This window comes from Poecilia reticulata, unplaced genomic scaffold (genome assembly GCF_904066995.2).
Source record: "Poecilia reticulata unplaced genomic scaffold, P_reticulata-male-v2 Scaffold_39, whole genome shotgun sequence".
NCBI lineage: Eukaryota > Metazoa > Chordata > Actinopteri > Cyprinodontiformes > Poeciliidae > Poecilia > Poecilia reticulata.
Window position 1 is genome coordinate 69,476 of NW_027675137.1, and position 20,452 is coordinate 89,927.

The 20,452-nt window shown below is 37.2% G+C and overlaps 1 long non-coding RNA gene across 2 annotated transcripts; it reads right to left on the reverse strand.

Annotated features, from left to right (window-relative positions):
- Positions 1–28: 28 nt before the first annotated feature.
- On the reverse strand, positions 29–2,417 carry LOC145550386 (uncharacterized). 2 transcript variants are annotated; one of them, XR_014086288.1, is made up of 4 exons: positions 2,193–2,417; positions 1,576–1,612; positions 1,366–1,396; positions 29–817 (listed from the first exon to the last, which is right to left on the reverse strand). It is a non-coding gene; the product is annotated as an uncharacterized LOC145550386 (long non-coding RNA). The 2 variants fall into 2 exon arrangements; XR_014086287.1 differs by lacking the exon at positions 29–817 and having other exon boundaries at positions 1,265–1,396.
- Positions 2,418–20,452: the final 18,035 nt, after the last annotated feature.

Genomic DNA, 20,452 nt, shown 5'->3' on the forward strand with positions numbered 1-20,452 from the left:
AGAAATATCAAAGTTTTACGTTTTTCTTTTTACTGTTTTTGACTTTATGCCAATAGTGCTCTATAAATATATTTTGTCAGACAAGACCAGAGCTTTACTTAAGTCCAATTAGAATTGGAGCAATGTAGTTCAGCAGAAAGCAAACTTTGCTTTCAATTTCAAAATTTATACAGATCAAGTTTTTAGTTGACCTGTTTTGAGTATTTATTTTTGGCCAATTTTTAAATGGAAGCTTTTCAAACTTAAGAGATTACTCAAAAATGACGTCTTAGATGTGTGAAGCTTCCTAGTTATTTACTCTTACGGTGGAGAGAGGTAGACAGGAAAGACAGAGCAGTGAGAGGGGAGATTCTCTCAGATTCTCAATGATAGTCAGATGAGTTACTGATGAACTCGATAGAAGTAGGATTTCTCAAATGTATAGCCACAAAATCAATGCCACAAAATTCATGTCACAAAATCAATAGAAGAACTGTTCAGAGGTCACAGGACGTAAGATGTGAGTGGAAAACAGATCTAGTTACTGGTAAACTAGATTAAGAGAGACAGGCAAACATCAATTTGGCAGTAAACTGATGGTTGAAGAAATAAAGGGAACTCTGGTTACTGGTAAACCAGGCTCCTGAATTCGGAAAAACCAGGCCACCTATTGGGATGCTGGTTTTTGAAGAAATTCGTAGGAGAGTTTAGGGATGGGATAGTAAAATGCACAGTAAATGGTTTTCCAGATATGTTGGAAGGAAGAGGAAAGGAAAAAACACAGTTGGAAAATTAAAATGCTTCCGACAGTGGTTAGAAAAGAGGGTCCGTGGAACACCTGCGAGACAAAGAACAGCCAATAGACATCCAAATGAAACATTCTCAACAGAGCAGCTTCTGGGTCAGATTTCATCTGAAAAGGTTCAAACTGTGAAGAGATTCATACCTACTACTATTGTGAACTAAGCTTGTGGTGTGAATTGGGTTGTTGCTGTGTTTCATGACCTTTATGGAAATAGTTCAATGAATGGAGATTATGATATTCTTACTGAAATAAGATGCATCCCAGCATACCAACAGATAAAAGAGCCAGCTGCTTTAGAAGATTTTACTGTTGACTTGGACCTTTTTGATCACAGAGCTTAAAGTGAGTGACAGAAAACCTCATTGTGAGTCCAGAAAACAACTCAGAGGGTTGTTGCTGTACTGAGTCATGTTTCTTACAGGGTTTTGGACAACAGGGTGTCATGTGAGCATAACCAACATATCCTGTTGGAATCTAATTTAAAGCAAATGTTTGTGGACATGATTTTATTCAAATTGTGTGTGAGTCAAGTTGGATCAGCTGTGACAGCTCGGCTGATCCACGTTGAAACATCCGCTCACCAGGGAGAAAGGTGTTTGGGTCCACTTCTCTCTGTGAGGGAGAGTAGAAACAGTTTGTTATTAGCTGACCAGAAAACCTTCAGGAGTCCAGAACACACATATCCGCTAAGGTTCTTTGTCCTCTGTACACAAGCTGCTTTGATCTAGACATTTCTGGACGTTTCAGTTAACTTTTTAAATCAAATAAAGCCACATGCTGCTAGTACTCACCTCACTGAGCAGAATTTGGTGGAAATATCTAGGTTGTCTGAAAGGAGGGAAATAACAGTTAAATTTATTGAATTTATTTAACAAAGGCACATAGACAAAACAGCCTAACGTAAAAAGCAGCAGTCCTATGTTTGCATCACTCTGCTTCTGCTGTGAGCATCTGTCCCTAATAGGGCCATTTTAATAGTGCATTTGAAATTCTATTGCAATGAAGAGTTGGGAGTGACACTATTACCTTATTTATGTTTCCAGACAAGGTTCTGTCTAAGAGGATTTTTTAAAAAGACATCGAGTCTGTTTTTAGATACTAAGATTGTAATGTATATGGATTTTAGACAGCTCATAAGATCACCACCTTGTTACACATTTGTTTAGTGCACAAAGATGGTAGCACAGTCCAGAAAAAAATATTTCAACAAAATGAGGAAGTTTGCTAAAAAGCTTTAAATATTTCAGTCCAATTTGTGAGATTTCTGCGTTCATAAAATGGTGGTTCAGAATGAAACTGTCAAAAACATTCAGGTTTTCCACATTGTCACTGTCTAATCGTATATTTCCAAATTTATTGTTAAAAACATTTGCGCTCGACAGGCTGCTGAACTTTGCAATGTACTTACCAGGCAAAGAACGCTGGTGAGCAGTTTTCTTTCATCTGTGAAAAGACACTGTGTGTTATCTCACAATTATTGACTTGATCAGAAAAATACACAACACGTTGTGTATATTTAGGTGAATTCCAACAGTTAACGGAAAGCAACGTTTTTTAACCGCAAAGTCCAATTAATTGCCGCGGTTGCATTTCTTTTTAACTACTTTGATGACCATAAAGACAAATGCTAACAATATATGTTTATAAATTAGATTATGGAAACTATACTGCATAAGGTTAATTAAATTATTATACATTCCTCATTCTGAATAGAATGGTTTTCAGTTAAGATATATAGTAGGCGTCAATGATAGCATATCATGCTAACGGTCGGCACCCATCAGAAATAGGAGGGTTAGCGGTTTATAACTTCATTATGGTATGGCGATTCGTTAAGAAGCGATTATTAATATCTTTAAGAATGAAACCGTCTTTCATCTCTTACATTTTCTGATTATTGCAAGCCAGCTCTGCACGTCACAACCCAAGAACAAAGCAACGTTTATCGAACAGCCTCTTAACGGCTGACAGTCCGTTTCAGTTGAACTGAAAAGTCTAATCAACTCCGAGGTTACCGTAGCAATTTATACATATTTAGCTGAATAGAAGCTGATCATGAAGACAAATACTAACATACATGGTTATAAATTAAGTCAATTGGAAATACCCTCTGCAATCTGAATGGACAGGTTTCATACGAGTGATACCGTCAATTTTAGCATATGCTAATGATTGTTTGCTATCAGAAAAAAACTCCGTATAGCGGCTTTCAGCTTTATTAAGTTACAGCCACACTTAAGAAGCAATTATGTAATAACTATTTGACAAGGAAACCGTTCTCATTGTTTATAATTTTATTATCACGACAGACCCAAATAACACACCGCTTACCTGTTGGGGACAAACGAAGAAGTGAGAAGTAACGGCAAAGAACGTCACGTCATGCGTCAGAGGCATTCAGGAGGACTCAGACATTTCCACTTCGATTACGACTGTGGCTTTTACATGCTTGTTAAATCAATTCAAGAAAGATTGGCACCAATTTTAAGTCTCATGTACAATTCGGGTTTGAAACAAACATTTTGAATTGCATTTATTTTTTATCGAATTAGAATTAATTATAACATTCAAAATTATATAGACTAATTATTAATTCCCTTCGTTACTTATGCCTTACTGTGACTTTTGTTGAAAGTTCAAAATGTATTGGCATAAACTGTTATTAAATAACACTGCTTCTTCATCACTGTCATAAAAAAATATTAAATAGAAAATATAAATGTAATTTACTGTGGGAGAGGCGCTCATCAAATGCTGGTGACGTTCATTGAACGCCACTTAAAGCCACTCAACTGCGCATGTCCATAAAGCCGTGGCAGGTTAACGTGTTCTTGTTTGTGCTCTTGTTCTCGCCACAGACATAACAACTAACACACTAAAGCAGGACTGTCGGCAAAAGCGGGCATTGGGAGAAATTATCCACCTCAGAGTCATGGTCACATCCATACTTATAGGTCTTTTTTCTTCATCCCGCAGTTAATAAAATTAACGGCGGGCTAGGATTACACAAAACCACAGGTGCAAACCGGAGGTGCAAACCATTTAAGCAAAATTTAAATAATTAGATTCAAAATCAGATATACTCCTTATTTCCCTTCGTTACTCATGTTTTACTGTGGCTTTTATTCAAAGTTCAAAATGTATTAGATTTAAGTCTTATTAAATAGCATTGCTTTTTCATCACTGTCATGAACAGCGCTCTGTTGATGAGTGTTGATGAGTCTCAGCGTTATGTGTTTAACAGTCACGATGACGTATCAGCGCATTTAATCAATCATAACACGCGTTTTTGTTACTGGAAACCATATTCAAACATCTGTCAAAGCTTTATAAGCAATTGTATTTTTTAAGTATGTTTTTATTACATAGTTCAGCATATTTAAATATGATTAGTGGCTATAACAATAGAATAGGAATAGAATATTCTGATATTGATGTATGAAGAGCAAATTACAAAGCACAGCCGTTCATAAATTAATAAATTATTTAGTAATAATGTAACCTGGTTGTAATTCTCTTTTATTATAATTACATAAAATGTCTTCTTTGGTTATTTGTCTTGGTCCTTATCTTACTGAAACACCTCTGTCATTGTTTTAACCATGTTATTTAAGATCTGAAGCCCCTCCGTTTTATTTCTTCTTCTGTGGTATTGTCTTTAAATTGTTTGCGCCCCTTAGCCCCTCCCCTTTTGACATGTCATGTTGTCCTGCGGGAAAGGTGTGTGCTTTTCATTTTTCCATCTAAATACATTCAGTTTATTTATAGATCTATTAAGTTAATTTTGTTTTATACTTTGTTTGGTGTAGGACTTGGAGCGGGCAGCCTATAACACGGTTGTTTTGTCTGTATTTTCGTCAGAAATAAACCGAGAATCATCCGCTTGAAAGAAACTGTGTCACGGTCCATTCACTCAAAAACCAGCACAACGCAGAAAAGGATCCGGTTACAATAGCAATACATATTTATGTAACTATACAAAGACAAGTAAATAATTATTAATAATGTCACAAATAAATAATGATTAATATATATATATATATATATATATATATATATATATATATATAATATATATATATATATATATATATATATATATATATATATATATATGCTTCAAGAGATAGTCTTGAAGAATGGCTATGAGAATTATAAGAATTGCAAATATGCACTCTTGAGAATACATATTTTCTGAATGACTGCTGCTGAAATGCAAAAAAAGTAGAAAGACTCTTAGGTAGGAAGATTGACGCTTCGATTCATATATTAACAATAATTATATTGTTTTGCCCTTGTATCTGCGTCTCTTCTCATCAACAGAAATGTTAATGGTTTTGTCATTTTCAATATGAACCTCTCGCTTGTTTGGGTTGTCATTATCCATTTGAGCAATACTCTCAGGTTTGGATTTCTCCGTAAAAAAAACCGCTACACGTGTTTTTATTTTTATTTTATGGTCCGCTAAAGGCTTTCATCCTTCAAAAACTATCCCGCATACAATTTTGCCCAAAATGTTATGGTTTTCCGGCTAATTAAAATCAGCTGACGGATTTAAAGGGGCGTGTCCATTTACATGCCCTGTCATCAAATACGGTGTAGAAAGTACATTTTCGGTCGGCTGACCGACAATGTTCGGTATGACTTGACACAGAGAAGACTCTTAACTTTGGATACTTTAAAAATATTGGCTTTGTAACCTCACGTCAGGGTCGAAATTCACCTGAAACCCCCTCCCATGCTCTCTGAATGAATTTTAGCAGCTCTGAATGAGGTGCTAACAACGGCGCTCCTGCTTCAAAGATCACTCGAGCCAAGCTGATTACCCTCTCCGTTATCTTCCTGCTTCGTGCGTGGAAACTAAAAGCTAAATGGTGCGGAGGGGGATTTCTCCAACCTGACTGTGCAGAAAACCCACGTTTGGGAACTGATAAAAGTGGTATTTTTTATTGTGATCTCTTACTTTATAGTAGAATTTATATAATTTTAATGCTTTGAGGGGGAATCTTAAGTTTTGAGATGGTAGGAAAAATTTTGCTGCAATTTGGTCTCTGATTTGTGCGTGATTTCATCACAATGTGAGGAGTCATAGAAAGAGCTGTCAGTTCATTGTTATGTATATTACACAGTGCACAATGGTACATTTTGCATGTATATGGTGTAAATGAAGGTTTGAAACTTTGTATAATATATGGGCACAACTTCTGCCGCAAATAGGAACTGCAATTGTTTACATGTTAGCAACTTGCTAACCGACTTTTTTCAGATCTTTTACAGTAGCTGCGCTGTTACAGACTTAAAGGAATACGTGGTTTTCAGTTGTACTTTAACGTTTCTCTCTTTACTTTTAAGCACAACACAGCAGGTTCACAGCCTCACCATCAGAGTCTAATTACACAAACACCAAACATGCACACACACGCACACACACACACACACACACACACACACACACACACACACACACACACACACACACACACACACACACACAGCCTTGTTTATATGCCCTACTGGGACTAAAGACAAGACCATGCTTTCTGGGAACCTCCCTTTCTGAAAGTAGCACAGCTCTGCAAAAAATCAAGTAGCATGCTAGAGGGGCAGTGAACAAACATATCACTTTAAATTGCAATAAGACTAACTAGAGTTCCAAACATGATAAGAAGGTGACTCTTGGGGACTGTCAGGTTTTAGTAATGGGTGGGGACATAAATACACACTAATTAGTTTTTATTACATTCTTAGTACCTGTAGCACAGTTTCCGGTTCAAAGTGCTTGACAGCCACTATGACTCAATGCACAATGAAATCTACACTTTGGTACAAAAGAAAATTGAGTAGCCACTCAAGATATGTCAAATTCTAGTATTGAGCAGCATATTACGCTTTGTTAAATGTATTCTTTTAAAGACATTACATAAAGGGATTAAAATGATGCATACATTTCTGCAAAAAAACCTTTCCTAGCAAATTATATCATAATTTGTGTTCTTCTGATTGACTGTAAATCTCTCGTCCAGGAACAACCTGTAATTACGAGAAGATGGGCCACAGCAGTAATCTTGATTGATTAATTTACTCTACAAGTCTGTTGTTGAGAGTGTCATCTCTTCTGTCATCATCTGTTTAAATAGCATCTGAGCCAGGGACCTGAAAAGACTTAACAGCCTGATAAAGAAGGCTGGTTCTGTTCCGGGGACTACTGTTGAAATCCTCTGGAGATGGTTGTTCAAAAAAGGATTCTTTGAAGGTTTTTGTTCTGTCTGCTCACTTTCACTCATGTAATGAGTTTTGTCGAATAAACCTATTGACTGATTGATTGTAATACAAACATTACAGACAACCCCGATCATCCTCTTTCATATGTTTGAACACTGAGGCATCTTCAGATCCATTAGAATACCGAATAATATAGACAATCCTCCCTGCCCACAGCCATAAGCATCTACAACAACTCAGATATGATGTACTTTTCACGCATCTGAAAATAGATGAAAGGTATTTTTTATCTTGCTTCTATGTACTAAATGATTGACTAAGGCGTAAAAAGTATGCTGAAGAATAAACATTATTGCTTAACCAAGCTCTTTACAGGATGCTTGTTTCCCGTAAATATTTAAACCAACAAATGAACTTAAAAAGTACAAACTGAAATTACTGTCAGTAAAAAGGTACTGCAACAAAGCCAAAACTAAAAGATATACTACTTTCTGTATTTAAAAAAAAACAGCAAACTGAAATGTCTATGACATGACTAACTAAAAGCACTTAAAAGCAGCATGAAATTAAATGTTTTAAACTTTGTTTTAAGAGCCGTTTTTAACGTAAAACTTAACAGCCAGCCAATTTCTGTTTCTGAGTGCAACAGGCTCCCGTTTTAAACACTTATCACAGTCTGCTTTTCCTGGAACTCTACAGTGGTGATGAATGCCATCAAGTGCTTTTGACTGCAAGGACCTCTCCCTCATTCCAAGTCCTCCTCTTGCATGGTTGGCAACCTTAAAACCAAAGTTAATAACAAGTTTAAAACAATGAAATGAAGTTACCAAAGCAATATCATAATTGAAGGGTTTTCTGAAATTGTAAAATACACTCATGCCTGATTAGACCCTTCCTGCAAAATACAGTTAAATACAGGACCTAAACCAATTAATAACTGTACCTTTCTCACCATGAAAAGCTATTTTTCTCAATTATACCAAAAATATATATTTGTAAACATCTAAGGTAATTGTTACTAACTCTAACCCTACCCACAAGTCAATGAAGTCCTGATGTTACTATAAATTAGGGCTGACTTTTAATTCTGAAGTCAGTGACGTAATATTTGAAAATGTAATGTACTTTAAAATAAACCTGAATATTGTAAGCAAGAGGCTTGCCAACATTGGGACAAATAGAAAAAAAACATCTAAATAACATAAAAAACATTGACTAGTCAAAAGGAATGTTGTATCACAGCTGTGTGATTCTACTACAAAGCCGTTTCTGCTTCAGATATACAGTAATCCTTCATCAAGTAAGCAAGTTAAGATCACAGTTTATAGATCATTTTAAGGAAATATTAAATTTCTTAGAAAGGTAACCATACTAACAAAATCTCAGACATCTCCAGTTGGGCTAGTAGCCCACCAATAAAAAGTTGAAAAATTAATACCTTTGTCTTGGAGGACTTTGACTTTGGTGGAGCTTCATCTGCTGAGCCAGCATGCTCAACCTCAACACCTTCAGTCACAGTTGGTTCTTGTCAACCTTAGGAAAAGAATAGAGAAGTCTTTTAATACTGCAACAAGACTGGCCATCTTTGTTCAAATCCACTGACCACCTCAACAACAATATAGAACAAACCAAAAAAATTCAGCTGGAGATCACCATAGTACATTGTCTATTAATCACAGCAGTAATGTTCGACTAAAAACCTGTTTCTGGTTCGGTTTAGCCGACATCCTTCATCATAAAGTCTCAAACTTCAGTATCACTTAAACTGTTTCAAACATTAATCTAAGAAGACGTCACTGGATAGGACTGCTAACATGTTTCCGTCATATTCCCTGATTTGAAACATACATCATGTCTTAAGCCAGCTGTCAACCATGCTACTGAGGGCAGACAAGATCTATAGTTACACAAAAAAGGGATTACATTTTGACCAAAATAAACCTCAAACGGGGTCCTCACTTTACTGTAAACCAGAAATGTGTGTATGGCCCCAAACAACCATTCACTAAAGACTTCAGCTGCTATAGTTCCCACAATGACATCAGGCCAGACTAGTGTGTGTTGCAAGTACTGCAAAAAAAGGCCTGTTAGGATCAGTGTTTAAGGTGCATTTGAAAGAATTATTACATGTCTTTTAAAGGTAACTGTACTGACAAACCTCCCAGACATCTCCAGTGGGCTAGAAGCCCAGTGAAAAGAAGTTCAGAATTATTACCTTTCTCTTAGAGGACTTTGACTTGTTGGAGCTTGATCTGCTGAGCCAGCATGCTCAAACTCAACACACTCAGTCACAATTGGTTCTTTGTCAAGCTTAGGAAAAGAAAAAAATAGTGTTTTAATACTGCAACAAGACTGGCCACCTTTTGTTCAAATCCACTGACCACCTCAACAACAATATAGAACAAACCAAACGAAATTCAGCTGAAGATCAGCATGGTACATTGTAAAGGAATAACAGCAGTAATGTTAGAATAAAAACCTATTTCTGGTTCGGTTTAGCAGTCATCCTTCATCGTAAAGTCTCAAATTTCCGTATCTCTAAAACCGTTTCAAACGTTAATCTAAGAAGACGTCACTGTATTGGACTGTAAACATGATTCCGTCGTATTCCCTGATTTGAAACATAAATCGTGTCTTAAGCCAGCTGTCAACCATGCTACTGAGGGCAGACTAGATCTATAGTTACACAAAAAAGGGACAAAATTTGAGCAAAAGAAACCTCAAACGGGGTCCTCACTTGTACTGTAAACCGGAAATATGTGTATGGCCCCAAACAACCATTCACTAAACACTTCAGCTGCTGTAGACCCCACAATGATATCAGACCAGACTAGTGTGTGTCACCAGAACTGCTGAAAAAAGCCTGTTAAGTTCATAGTTTATGGAGCATTTGAAGGAAATATTACATTTCTTCCAATGCAACCGTACCAACAGAATCTCCCAGACATCTCCAGTTGGGCTAGAAGCCCAGTGAAAAGAAGTTCAGAAATTATTACCTTTGTCTTGGAGGACTTTGACTTTGGTGGAGCTTGATTTGCTGAGCCAGCAGGCTCAACCTCAACACCCTCAGTCACAGTTGGTTCTTTGTCAACCTTAGGAAAAGAATAGTCTTTTAATACTGCAACAAGACTGGCCATCTTTTGTTCCAATCCACTGACCACCTCAACAACAATATAGAACAAATCAAAAGAAATTCAGCTGCAGATCAGCATAGTACATTGTCAATGAATCACAGCAGTAATGTTCGCCTAAAACCTATTTCTGGTTTGGTTTAGCAGTCATCCTTCATCATGAAGTCTCAAACTTCAGTATCACTTAAACTGTTTCAAACGTTAATCGAAGTAGACATAACTGGATTGGACTGTAAACATGTTTCCGTCATATTAACTGATTTGAAACATACATCGTGTCTTAATCCAGCTGTCAACTATGCTACTGAGGGCAGACAAGATCAATAGTTACACAAAAAGGGACTAAATTTTGACCAAAATAAACCTCAAACGGGGTCCTCACTTTACTGAAAACCAGAAATGTGTGTATGCCCCCAAACAACCATTCACTAAACACTTCAGCTGCTATGGACCCCACAATGACATCAGACCAGACTAGTGTGTGTGCCGGGACTGCTGAAAAAAACATGTTAAATTCACAGTTTATGAAGCATTTGAAGAAAATATTAAATATCTTTAAAAGTTAACTTTACTGACAAATCTCCAAGACATATCCAGGTGGGCTAGAAGCTTACCAATACAAAGAAGTCCACAATTTATTACCTTTGTCTTGGAGGACTTTGACTTGGTGGAGCTTGATTTGCTGAGCCAGCAGGCTCAAACTCAACACCTTCAGTCACAGTTGGTTCTTTGTCAACCTTAGGAAAAGAAAAGAATAGTCTTTTAATACTGCAACAAGACTGGCCATCTTTTGTTCCAATCCACTGACCACCTCAACAGCAATATAGAACAAACCAAAAGAAATTCAGCTGCAGATCAGCATAGTACATTGTCAATGAATCACAGCAGTAATGTTCGCCTAAAAACCTATTTCTGGTTTGGTTTCTGGTTTGGTTTAGCAGTCATCCTTCATCATGAAGTCTCAAACTTCAGTATCACTTAAACTGTTTCAAACATTAATCGAAGTAGACGTCACTGGATTGGACTGTAAACATGTTTCCGTCGTATTCCCTGATTTGAAACATACATCGTGTCTTAAGCCAGCTGTCAACCATGCTACTGAGGGCAGACAAGATCTATAGTAACACAAAAAAGGGATTAAATTTTGACCAAAATTAACCTCCAACGGGGTCCTCACTTTTACTGTAAACCAGAAATGTGTGTATGGCCCCAAACAACCATTCACTAAAGACTCCAGCTGCTATGGACCCCACAATGACATCAGACCAGACTAGTGTGTGTTGCCGGGACTGCTGAAAAAAGCCTGTGAAGTTCATAGTTTATGGAGCATTTGAAGGAAATATTACGTTTCTTTGAAAGGAAATTGTACTGACAAATCTCCCAGACATCTCCAGTTGGGCTAGAAGCTTACCAATAAAAAGAAGTTCAGAAATTAATACCTTTGTCTTGGAGGACTTTGACATTGGTGGAGCTTCATCTGCTGAGCCAGCAGGCTCAACCTCAACACCCTCAGTCACAGTTGGTTCTTTGTCAACCTTAGGAAAAGAAAAGAATAGTCTTTTAATACTGCAACAAGACTGGCCATCTTTTGTTCAAATCCACTGACCACCTCAACAACAATATAGAGCAAATCAAAAGAAATTCAGCTGCAGATCAGCATGGTACATTGTCAATGAATCACAGTAGTGATGTCCGACTAAAAACCTATTTCTGGTTCGGTTTAGCAGTCATCCTTCATCATAAAGTCTCAAACTTCAGTATCACTTAAACTATTTCAAACGTTAATCGAAGTAGACGTCACTGGATTGGACTGTAAACATGTTTCCGTCGTATTCCCTGATTTGAAACATACATCGTGTCTTAAGCCAGCTGTCAACCATGCTACTGAGGGCAGACAAGATCTATAGTTACACAAAAAAGGGACTAAATATTGACCAAAAGAAACCTCAAACGGGGTCCTCACTTGTACTGTAAACCGGAAATAGGGGTATGGCCCAGAACAACCATTCACTAAACACGTCAGCTGGTAGAGACCCGACAATGACATCAGACCAGACTAGTGTGTGTTGCCGGGACTGCTGAAAAAAGCCTGTTAAGTTCACAGTTTATGGAGCATTTGAAGGAAATATTACATTTTTTCCAATGCAACCGTACCAACAGAATCTCCCAGACATCTCCAGTTGGGCTAGAAGCCCAGTGAAAAGAAGTTCAGAAATTATTACCTTTGTCTTGGAGGACTTTGACTTTGGTGGAGCTTCATCTGCTGAGCCAGCATGCTCAAACTCAACACCCTCAGTCACACTTGGTTCTTTGTCAACCTTAGGAAAAGAAAAGAATAGTCTTTTAATACTGCAACAAGATTGGCCATCTTTTGTTCAAATCCACTGACCACCTCAACAACAAAATAGAGCAAACCAAAAGAAATTCAGCTGCAGATCAGCATAGTACATAGTCAATGAGTCACAGCAGTAATGGTTGACTAAAAACCTATTTCTGGTTCGGTTTAGCAGTCATCCTTCATAATGAGGTCTCAAACTTCAATATCACTTAAACTGTTTCAAACATTAATCTAAGAAGACGTCACTGGATTGGACTGTAAACATGTTTCCGTCGTATTCCCTGATTTGAAACATACATCGTGTCTTAAGCCAGCTGTCAACCATGCTACTGAGGGCAGACAAGATCTATAGTAACACAAAAAAGGGATTAAATTTTGACCAAAATTAACCTCCAACGGGGTCCTCACTTTTACTGTAAACCAGAAATGTGTGTATGGCCCCAAACAACCATTCACTAAAGACTCCAGCTGCTATGGACCCCACAATGACATCAGACCAGACTAGTGTGTGTCACCAGAACTGCTGAAAAAAGCCTGTTAAGTTCATAGTTTATGGAGCATTTGAAGGAAATATTACATTTCTTCCAATCCAACCGTACCAACAGAATCTCCCAGACATCTCCAGTTGGGCTAGAAGCCCAGTGAAAAGAAGTTCAGAAATTATTACCTTTGTCTTGGAGGACTTTGACTTTGGTGGAGCTTGATTTGCTGAGCCAGCAGGCTACACCTCAACACCCTCAGTCACAGTTGGTTCTTTGTCAACCTTAGGAAAAGAAAAGAATAGTCTTTTAATACTGCAACAAGACTGGCCATCTTTTGTTCCAATCCACTGACCACCTCAACAGCAATATAGAACAAACCAAAAGAAATTCAGCTGCAGATCAGCATAGTACATTGTCAATGAATCACAGCAGTAATGTTCGGCTAAAAACCTATTTCTGGTTTGGTTTCTGGTTTGGTTTAGCAGTCATCCTTCATCATGAAGTCTCAAACTTCAGTATCACTTAAACTGTTTCAAACATTAATCGAAGTAGACGTCACTGGATTGGACTGTAAACATGTTTCCGTCGTATTCCCTGATTTGAAACATACATCGTGTCTTAAGCCAGCTGTCAACCATGCTACTGAGGGCAGACAAGATCTATAGTAACACAAAAAAGGGATTAAATTTGACCAAAATAACCTCCAACGGGGTCCTCACTTTTACTGTAAACCAGAAATGTGTGTATGGCCCCAAACAACCATTCACTAAAGACTCCAGCTGCTATGGACCCCACAATGACATCAGACCTGACTAGTGTGTGTTGCTGGGACTGCTGAAAAAGCCTGTGAAGTTCATAGTTATGGAGCATTTGAAGGAAATATTACGTTTCTTTGAAAGGAAATTGTACTGACAAATCTCCCAGACATCTCCAGTTGGGCTAGAAGCTTATCAATAAAAAGAAGTTCAGAAATTAATACCTTTGTCTTGGAGGATTTTGACTTTGGTGGAGCTTGATTTGCTGAGCCAGCAGGCTCAACCTCAACACCCTCAGTCACAGTTGGTTCTTTGTCAACCTTAGGAAAAGAAAAGAATAGTCTTTTAATACCGCAACAAGACTGGCCATCTTTTGTTCAAATCCACTGACCACCTCAACAACAATATAGAGCAAATCAAAAGAAATTCAGCTGCAGATCAGCATGGTACATTGTCAATGAATCACAGTAGTGATGTCCGACTAAAAACCTATTTCTGGTTCGGTTTAGCAGTCATCCTTCATCATAAAGTCTCAAACTTCAGTATCACTTAAACTATTTCAAACGTTAATCGAAGTAGACGTCACTGGATTGGACTGTAAACATGTTTCCGTCGTATTCCCTGATTTGAAACATACATCGTGTCTTAAGCCAGCTGTCAACCATGCTACTGAGGGCAGACAAGATCTATAGTTACACAAAAAAGGGACTAAATTTTGACCAAAAGAAACCTCAAACGGGGTCCTCACTTGTACTGTAAACCGGAAATATGTGTATGGCCCCAAACAACCATTCACTAAACACTTCAGCTGGTAGAGACCCCACAATGACATCAGACCAGACTAGTGTGTGTTGCCGGGACTGCTGAAAAAAGCCTGTTAAGTTCACAGTTTATGGAGCATTTGAAGGAAATATTACATTTCTTTGAAAGGGAATTGTACTGACAAATCTCCCAGACATCTCAGTTGGCTAGAAGCTTATCAATAAAAAGAAGTTCAGAAATTAATACCCTTGTCTTGGAGGATTTTGACATTGGTGGAGCTTCATCTGCTGAGCCAGCAGAATCAACCTCAACACCTTCAATCACAGTTGGCTCTTTGTCAACCTTAGGAAAAGAAAAGAATAGTCTTTTAATACTGCAACAAGACTGGCCATCTTTTGTTCCAATCCACTGACCACCTCAACAACAATATAGAGCAAATCAAAAGAAATTCAGCTGCAGATCAGCATGGTACATTGTCAATGAATCACAGTAGTGATGTCCGACTAAAAACCTATTTCTGGTTCGGTTTAGCAGTCATCCTTCATCATAAAGTCTCAAACTTCAGTATCACTTAAACCGTTTCAAACATTAATCGAAGTAGACGTCACTGGATTGGACTGTAAACATGTTTCCGTCGTATTCCCTGATTTGAAACATACATTGTGTCTTAATCCAGCTGTCAATCATGCTACTGAGGGCAGACAAGATCTATAGTTACACAAAAAAGGGACTAAATTTTGACCAAAAGAAACCTCAAACGGGGTCCTCACTTGTACTGTAAACCAGAAATATGTGTATGGCCCCAAACAACCATTCACTAAACACTTCAGCTGGTAGAGACCCCACAATGACATCACACCAGACTAGTGTGTGTTACCAGGACTGCTGAAAAAAGCCTGTTAAGTTCATAGTTTATGGAGCATTTGAAGGAAATATTACATTTCTTCCAATGCAACCGTACCAACAGAATCTCCCAGACATCTCCAGTTGGGCTAGAAGCCCAGTGAAAAGAAGTTCAGAAATTATTACCTTTGTCTTGGAGGACTTTGACTTTGGTGGAGCTTGATTTGCTGAGCCAGCAGGCTCAACCTCAACACCCTCAGTCACAGTTGGTTCTTTGTCAACCTTAGGAAAAGAAAAGAATAGTCTTTTAATACTGCAACAAGACTGGCCATCTTTTGTTCCAATCCACTGACCACCTCAACAACAATATAGAACAAAACAAAAGAAATTCAGCTGCAGATCGACTAAAAACCTATTTCTGGTTCGGTTTAGCCGTCATCCTTCATCATAAAGTCTCAAACTTCTGCATCACTTTTACCGGTTCAAATGATTACCTAAGAAGTCGTCACGAGACGTGTTTTTCTTTTCATACTTTTAATTAAATTTAACTACCTTAAGACTATATGTATAAAATCTAAAATATATACATATTCTTAACATATTTTCCTCAAAGTTTTTCAAGGTACATACATTGAAATTGTATCAATCGACTTCCATCTTAAACTTTAAGATTGTATTCGCTCCCAAATCAATTCCACAAAATGCAATATTCCAGTCTTCAGGATTTTAACCTCTTCAATAGACACACAGACTAAACATAGGTTTAACCTTGAGAAGTCCCTCCATGGCCAGTCAGTTCCTCCATAGTGGTAAGTTATTTCCTCTCCAGGGTTTATATCTTTGATGGCAAATAAGCACAGGTGTGGCTTTCCATCTACCAATATCTTTTTATTGTACAATTTGGATTTTGTTGTCATCATTGACTAATCTTCCAAGACTGTTATCCTCTTAGGATGCATCAATACTTTACAAATAAGGTGTGGGGGGTGGGGTAAAAGAGACAATTGTTAGTCTGTTTAATATTTTTTTAGTTATCTTGGTAAAAATATAACACTACATAACAGCCCTCCTGAATCCAGTCCCATTGGCTTTGAAGAGCTCCAGAATTTTGCAGACTTACATTAATTTATTATAAACTCTGGACTTACCACCACCATCTTTCATGCCACAAGAAGTCAAACATGAAGACAGTACATGCACTATGATACAGTGTTCTCCTTCTTTGTGATTCTTCAGAGTTTGTCAAAGCCACCACAAAATCTCCTTTTTTAAAAGGAGCCGTGGCGAACACACCTCGTCCTAAACACACAAAAACCGTGAATGGCAGATCAGAAGTCTATCGAGTATGACCTTCATTGCTTCAAAATTATTTTGTTAATACTTTAAAATGTTATTTATGGAAATATCTGAATTGTAATGCTCATACACACAGACCCACCTTGGTATTCTTCTTTTTACTGATGTCATTATCCTGTTAGAGCACAGGTAATCATTTTTAAAACCATCTTTTTCAAATAAAGTTTTAAAACTTTCATTTCAAAGTCAAAATGGCGTTAGTAGTTCAAGTCAATCAGGAACCTTCCACCTTAATTGGAAGACAAAAGTTTTCAGGATATAGTGAAATATTTTGGCTTGCATATGTTAACATATAGTAATTTTTTGGAAATACTTAAACCTAGAACAGTATGTCGGGACACAAGGAAAACAGCTTACATGACAGGTAGCTAATGTAAACGCAATCTTGTCCATATTAACTTAAGTAAATCTTCAATTTACTTCTGTGGTATGCTTTTGTGTGGCTTTATAGAGTTTTAAAAAGAAGCTCGGCTAGCATCACAGTTCATTAAATCTTTTAATTAAACCAGTATAATAAAATACATTTAAAATAAGAGAAATTACTTACTTTTCCACGTGCTGAGCTGCTTTGCCCAGGGCTCTTAATTAGTTCCTTTAAAGGTGCGCTTCATTTGTTAGTCAGCGTGGCCCCGGGTGGAGACAAGTGACACACAAACTACGAGCTTCCACCCGTCCGGTATATCCATGTTTGTAAATCCAAATGACTCAAGTATCTTCCTGAAGTAATTTAAAGGGACTGCGTGTTTGATTTGATGGCATGGACACTAATTAACTATCTATGTTTTTAAAAGTAGTTGTTTTAAAAAGCAGTTGGAATGCAAAGAATTGTAAATTTGTAATTGGTAAGTCAGGATTTTTCCTCCTCTCTTGTGTCGGCTAAGTTTCTGTTTTGTGTTTACATGTAATAGGTACAATCTGTTTAAAAGTTGTTGGTTTTCACATAGTATCCCACATAGCACATATTTTTTCAAATTTCTTTGTTTGATTTTAAATAAATTATATAAATTGGTACATTGCTGCAAATGACTACATCTGAAGAAGTGTGGTGGATTAAACTCTGCTAACTTAAATGCTTGTACCGCTGTTCTCAATATTGATGAACCATGTTGTACCAAATGTTATGCATAGCATACATTTACATGGTATATTAAATTGAATTTTATTCAGTTTGAAAATTTTTAATTAAATATAAATGAATTAACTACTTTTTAGACACAATTAAGATTTTTTATATGCCACTTGCACCTATGTATGAATCATTGAAACATTGTCCATTATTAATTTACTAACTACTGAATGACATCAAACTAGGAATTATAGATCCCGCTCATTCTGACCAAATGTCCACATTGTTGGTTACTATCTTTGTTGCTGAAAGATTTAATTTCTTTTCTCCCAAACCAATAGTCTCATTCAGATCAAGAGGAAGGGTTGATCTTTCCAACTGCTATTTTCTCTTTCTGGTATGCTTGTGGCTTTCTCTAGAGTTGGTTTTGTGTTCATCCTTTGGTATCAATTCTGCCTTCGGGTGTAAATGTCTAGTAACCTGATTCTTTAGATATTTTGTATTTCTTAACTATTTCATCAGTCCATCAATCAAGTTTATTTGTATAGCACATTTCAGCAACAAGGTAGTTCAAAGTGGTTTATGTAATTAAAACACAAAAATACAAATTCATAGAACACACAGTCTACAATGAAAACTTTGTAACTATTTTTAAGATTCTGAGAATTCAGGTCAGAGTCCATCACTACTTCCAGATTTAGGACTTGATCTCTAGTTTCTACCTGTAATAACTGAAACTGTGTGCTGACTCTAGATCAGGGGTGTCAAACTCCAGTCCTCGAGGGCCGGTGTCCTGCAACTTTTAGAAGTGCCTCTGCTGCACCACACCTGAATAGAATAATTAGGTCATTAGCAAGGTTCTGGAGAACTGAGGAGGTAATTAAGCCATTTGATTCAGGTGTTTTGCACCTGTGGCACATCTAAAAACTGCAGGACAGTGGCCCTTCAGGACTGGAGTTTGACACCCCTGCTCTAGATCCTTCCTCTTGAGGTCCAAGGATAACTTCAGTTTTGTTTCTGTTCAGCTGGATAAAGTTTTGACATATCCAGTCATTTTTCTAAGCATCTTTCAGTGCTTGGATGGGTTTTACGTCACCTAATGACATTGTAATGTAGAGCTGTCTATCATCTGGCGTAGGTTTATAATCTCTTCTAAACTTTTGTAGTTTAGTGTATCCATCCTAGTAATGCCAGCATCTTGCTAAGATCTAAGATCAGGACACCACCTTCTACTGTCAGATCCACCAATGTTGTCTGAGATGAAAAATTTTTATTCTGACCAAACATGTTCCACAGAATGCCCCATGCCTTAATAGTATAGTAATTAGAAAGTTATCTTTGACAATGAGTGGGAATTATTGGTTTTGTTTTAACATATTTATGGGGTGACAGGGTTTACAAACACTTTCCTCGATCTCAGGCCATGGATTACAGTGTTTTTGGGTAGCCCACACTGAAATAATTCTTACACGTAAAGACGGTACATAGTTTTCAACCCTGGGCAGGCCCTATCCACTCAAGGTTCAGGGAAGTTGTAAGACTTTAGTTTTAATTTGAGGTTTTCAATTGCTTTATTGATTACACCTAAATCTTTAGAGTCAATAAACAAAAACAACATAGACACTGGATAAATTAACTTAGGGGGAATTATCATCTTAATAAGGCTAACTCTCCCCAGAAAGGATAAGGGGAGCTTCTTCCATCTCACCAATTTATCCTTAATATGAATAATCGTAGGATTGATGTTTCAGAGTACAGCTGACTAATTCTAGATGCAATGTGTTTCCTAGATACTTTAATCTTGTAGAAGCCCATCAAAATGGCTTGATGAATACTGATTCTCCCTGGTCACAGGCATTTAAAGGCATTATTTTCTGATTACTATAATTTACCTTATACCCATATATTTTACCAAATTTTGTTGACGCAATCAATTAGAGCTGAGGTAGATTTCACAGGGTCTGTCAAAGTTTAAAGTATATCATCAGCGTATAATAATATTTATACAATTTTGTTCCTATTAATATACCTTTAATATCATTGCTTTGTCTAATTGCAATTGCAAGTGGCACTACAGCCAAAGAGAAAAGTAGCAGAGAAAGACAGCTTCCTGCGCCATCCCCATTCCTAGCCCACAGGGTGTTGACAAGAGGCTATTGTCAAGATGGTACTGTGGGCTTTTTATAATTAAGTTTTATCAAGTTTATAAAATTTCTCCAAGTCCAAATCTTCTGAGCACTTCAAACATGTACTCCAGTTCAACACAGTCAAAGGCCTTTTCAGCATCCATTGAGACAATGATGCCTGGTATTTCTGTCTGATTTTTGGTCACTATAGCTGGGTTTTCTTTTAAATGATGAGGTCATAGCTCCATTTCCTTCTCTACCCTGAATGAGCCTTACTCTCACAAATAAACATGCTGCCATTCTGCAGTCTTGTCAGATCTGAAATGGAAAACCCGCCCAACTCCAAAAATTCTCCAACCCTGATAAAACCAATGTTAATAGCATCTGTTAATTGCAACCATTATAAATACAAAGTAGCAATTTAAATAGAACAGTGGAAAACACTTTCAATATGAATAAAAACACATTTTAGTGTTAAGCATATTAAAAGAAATCTTATGAAAATCCTCAGTTTCCTCTGAGCTCTGGAAGAAGTTGTTTTATTTAATTTTCCATATCGATGGTCCATAACAAATTTATTATTTTAA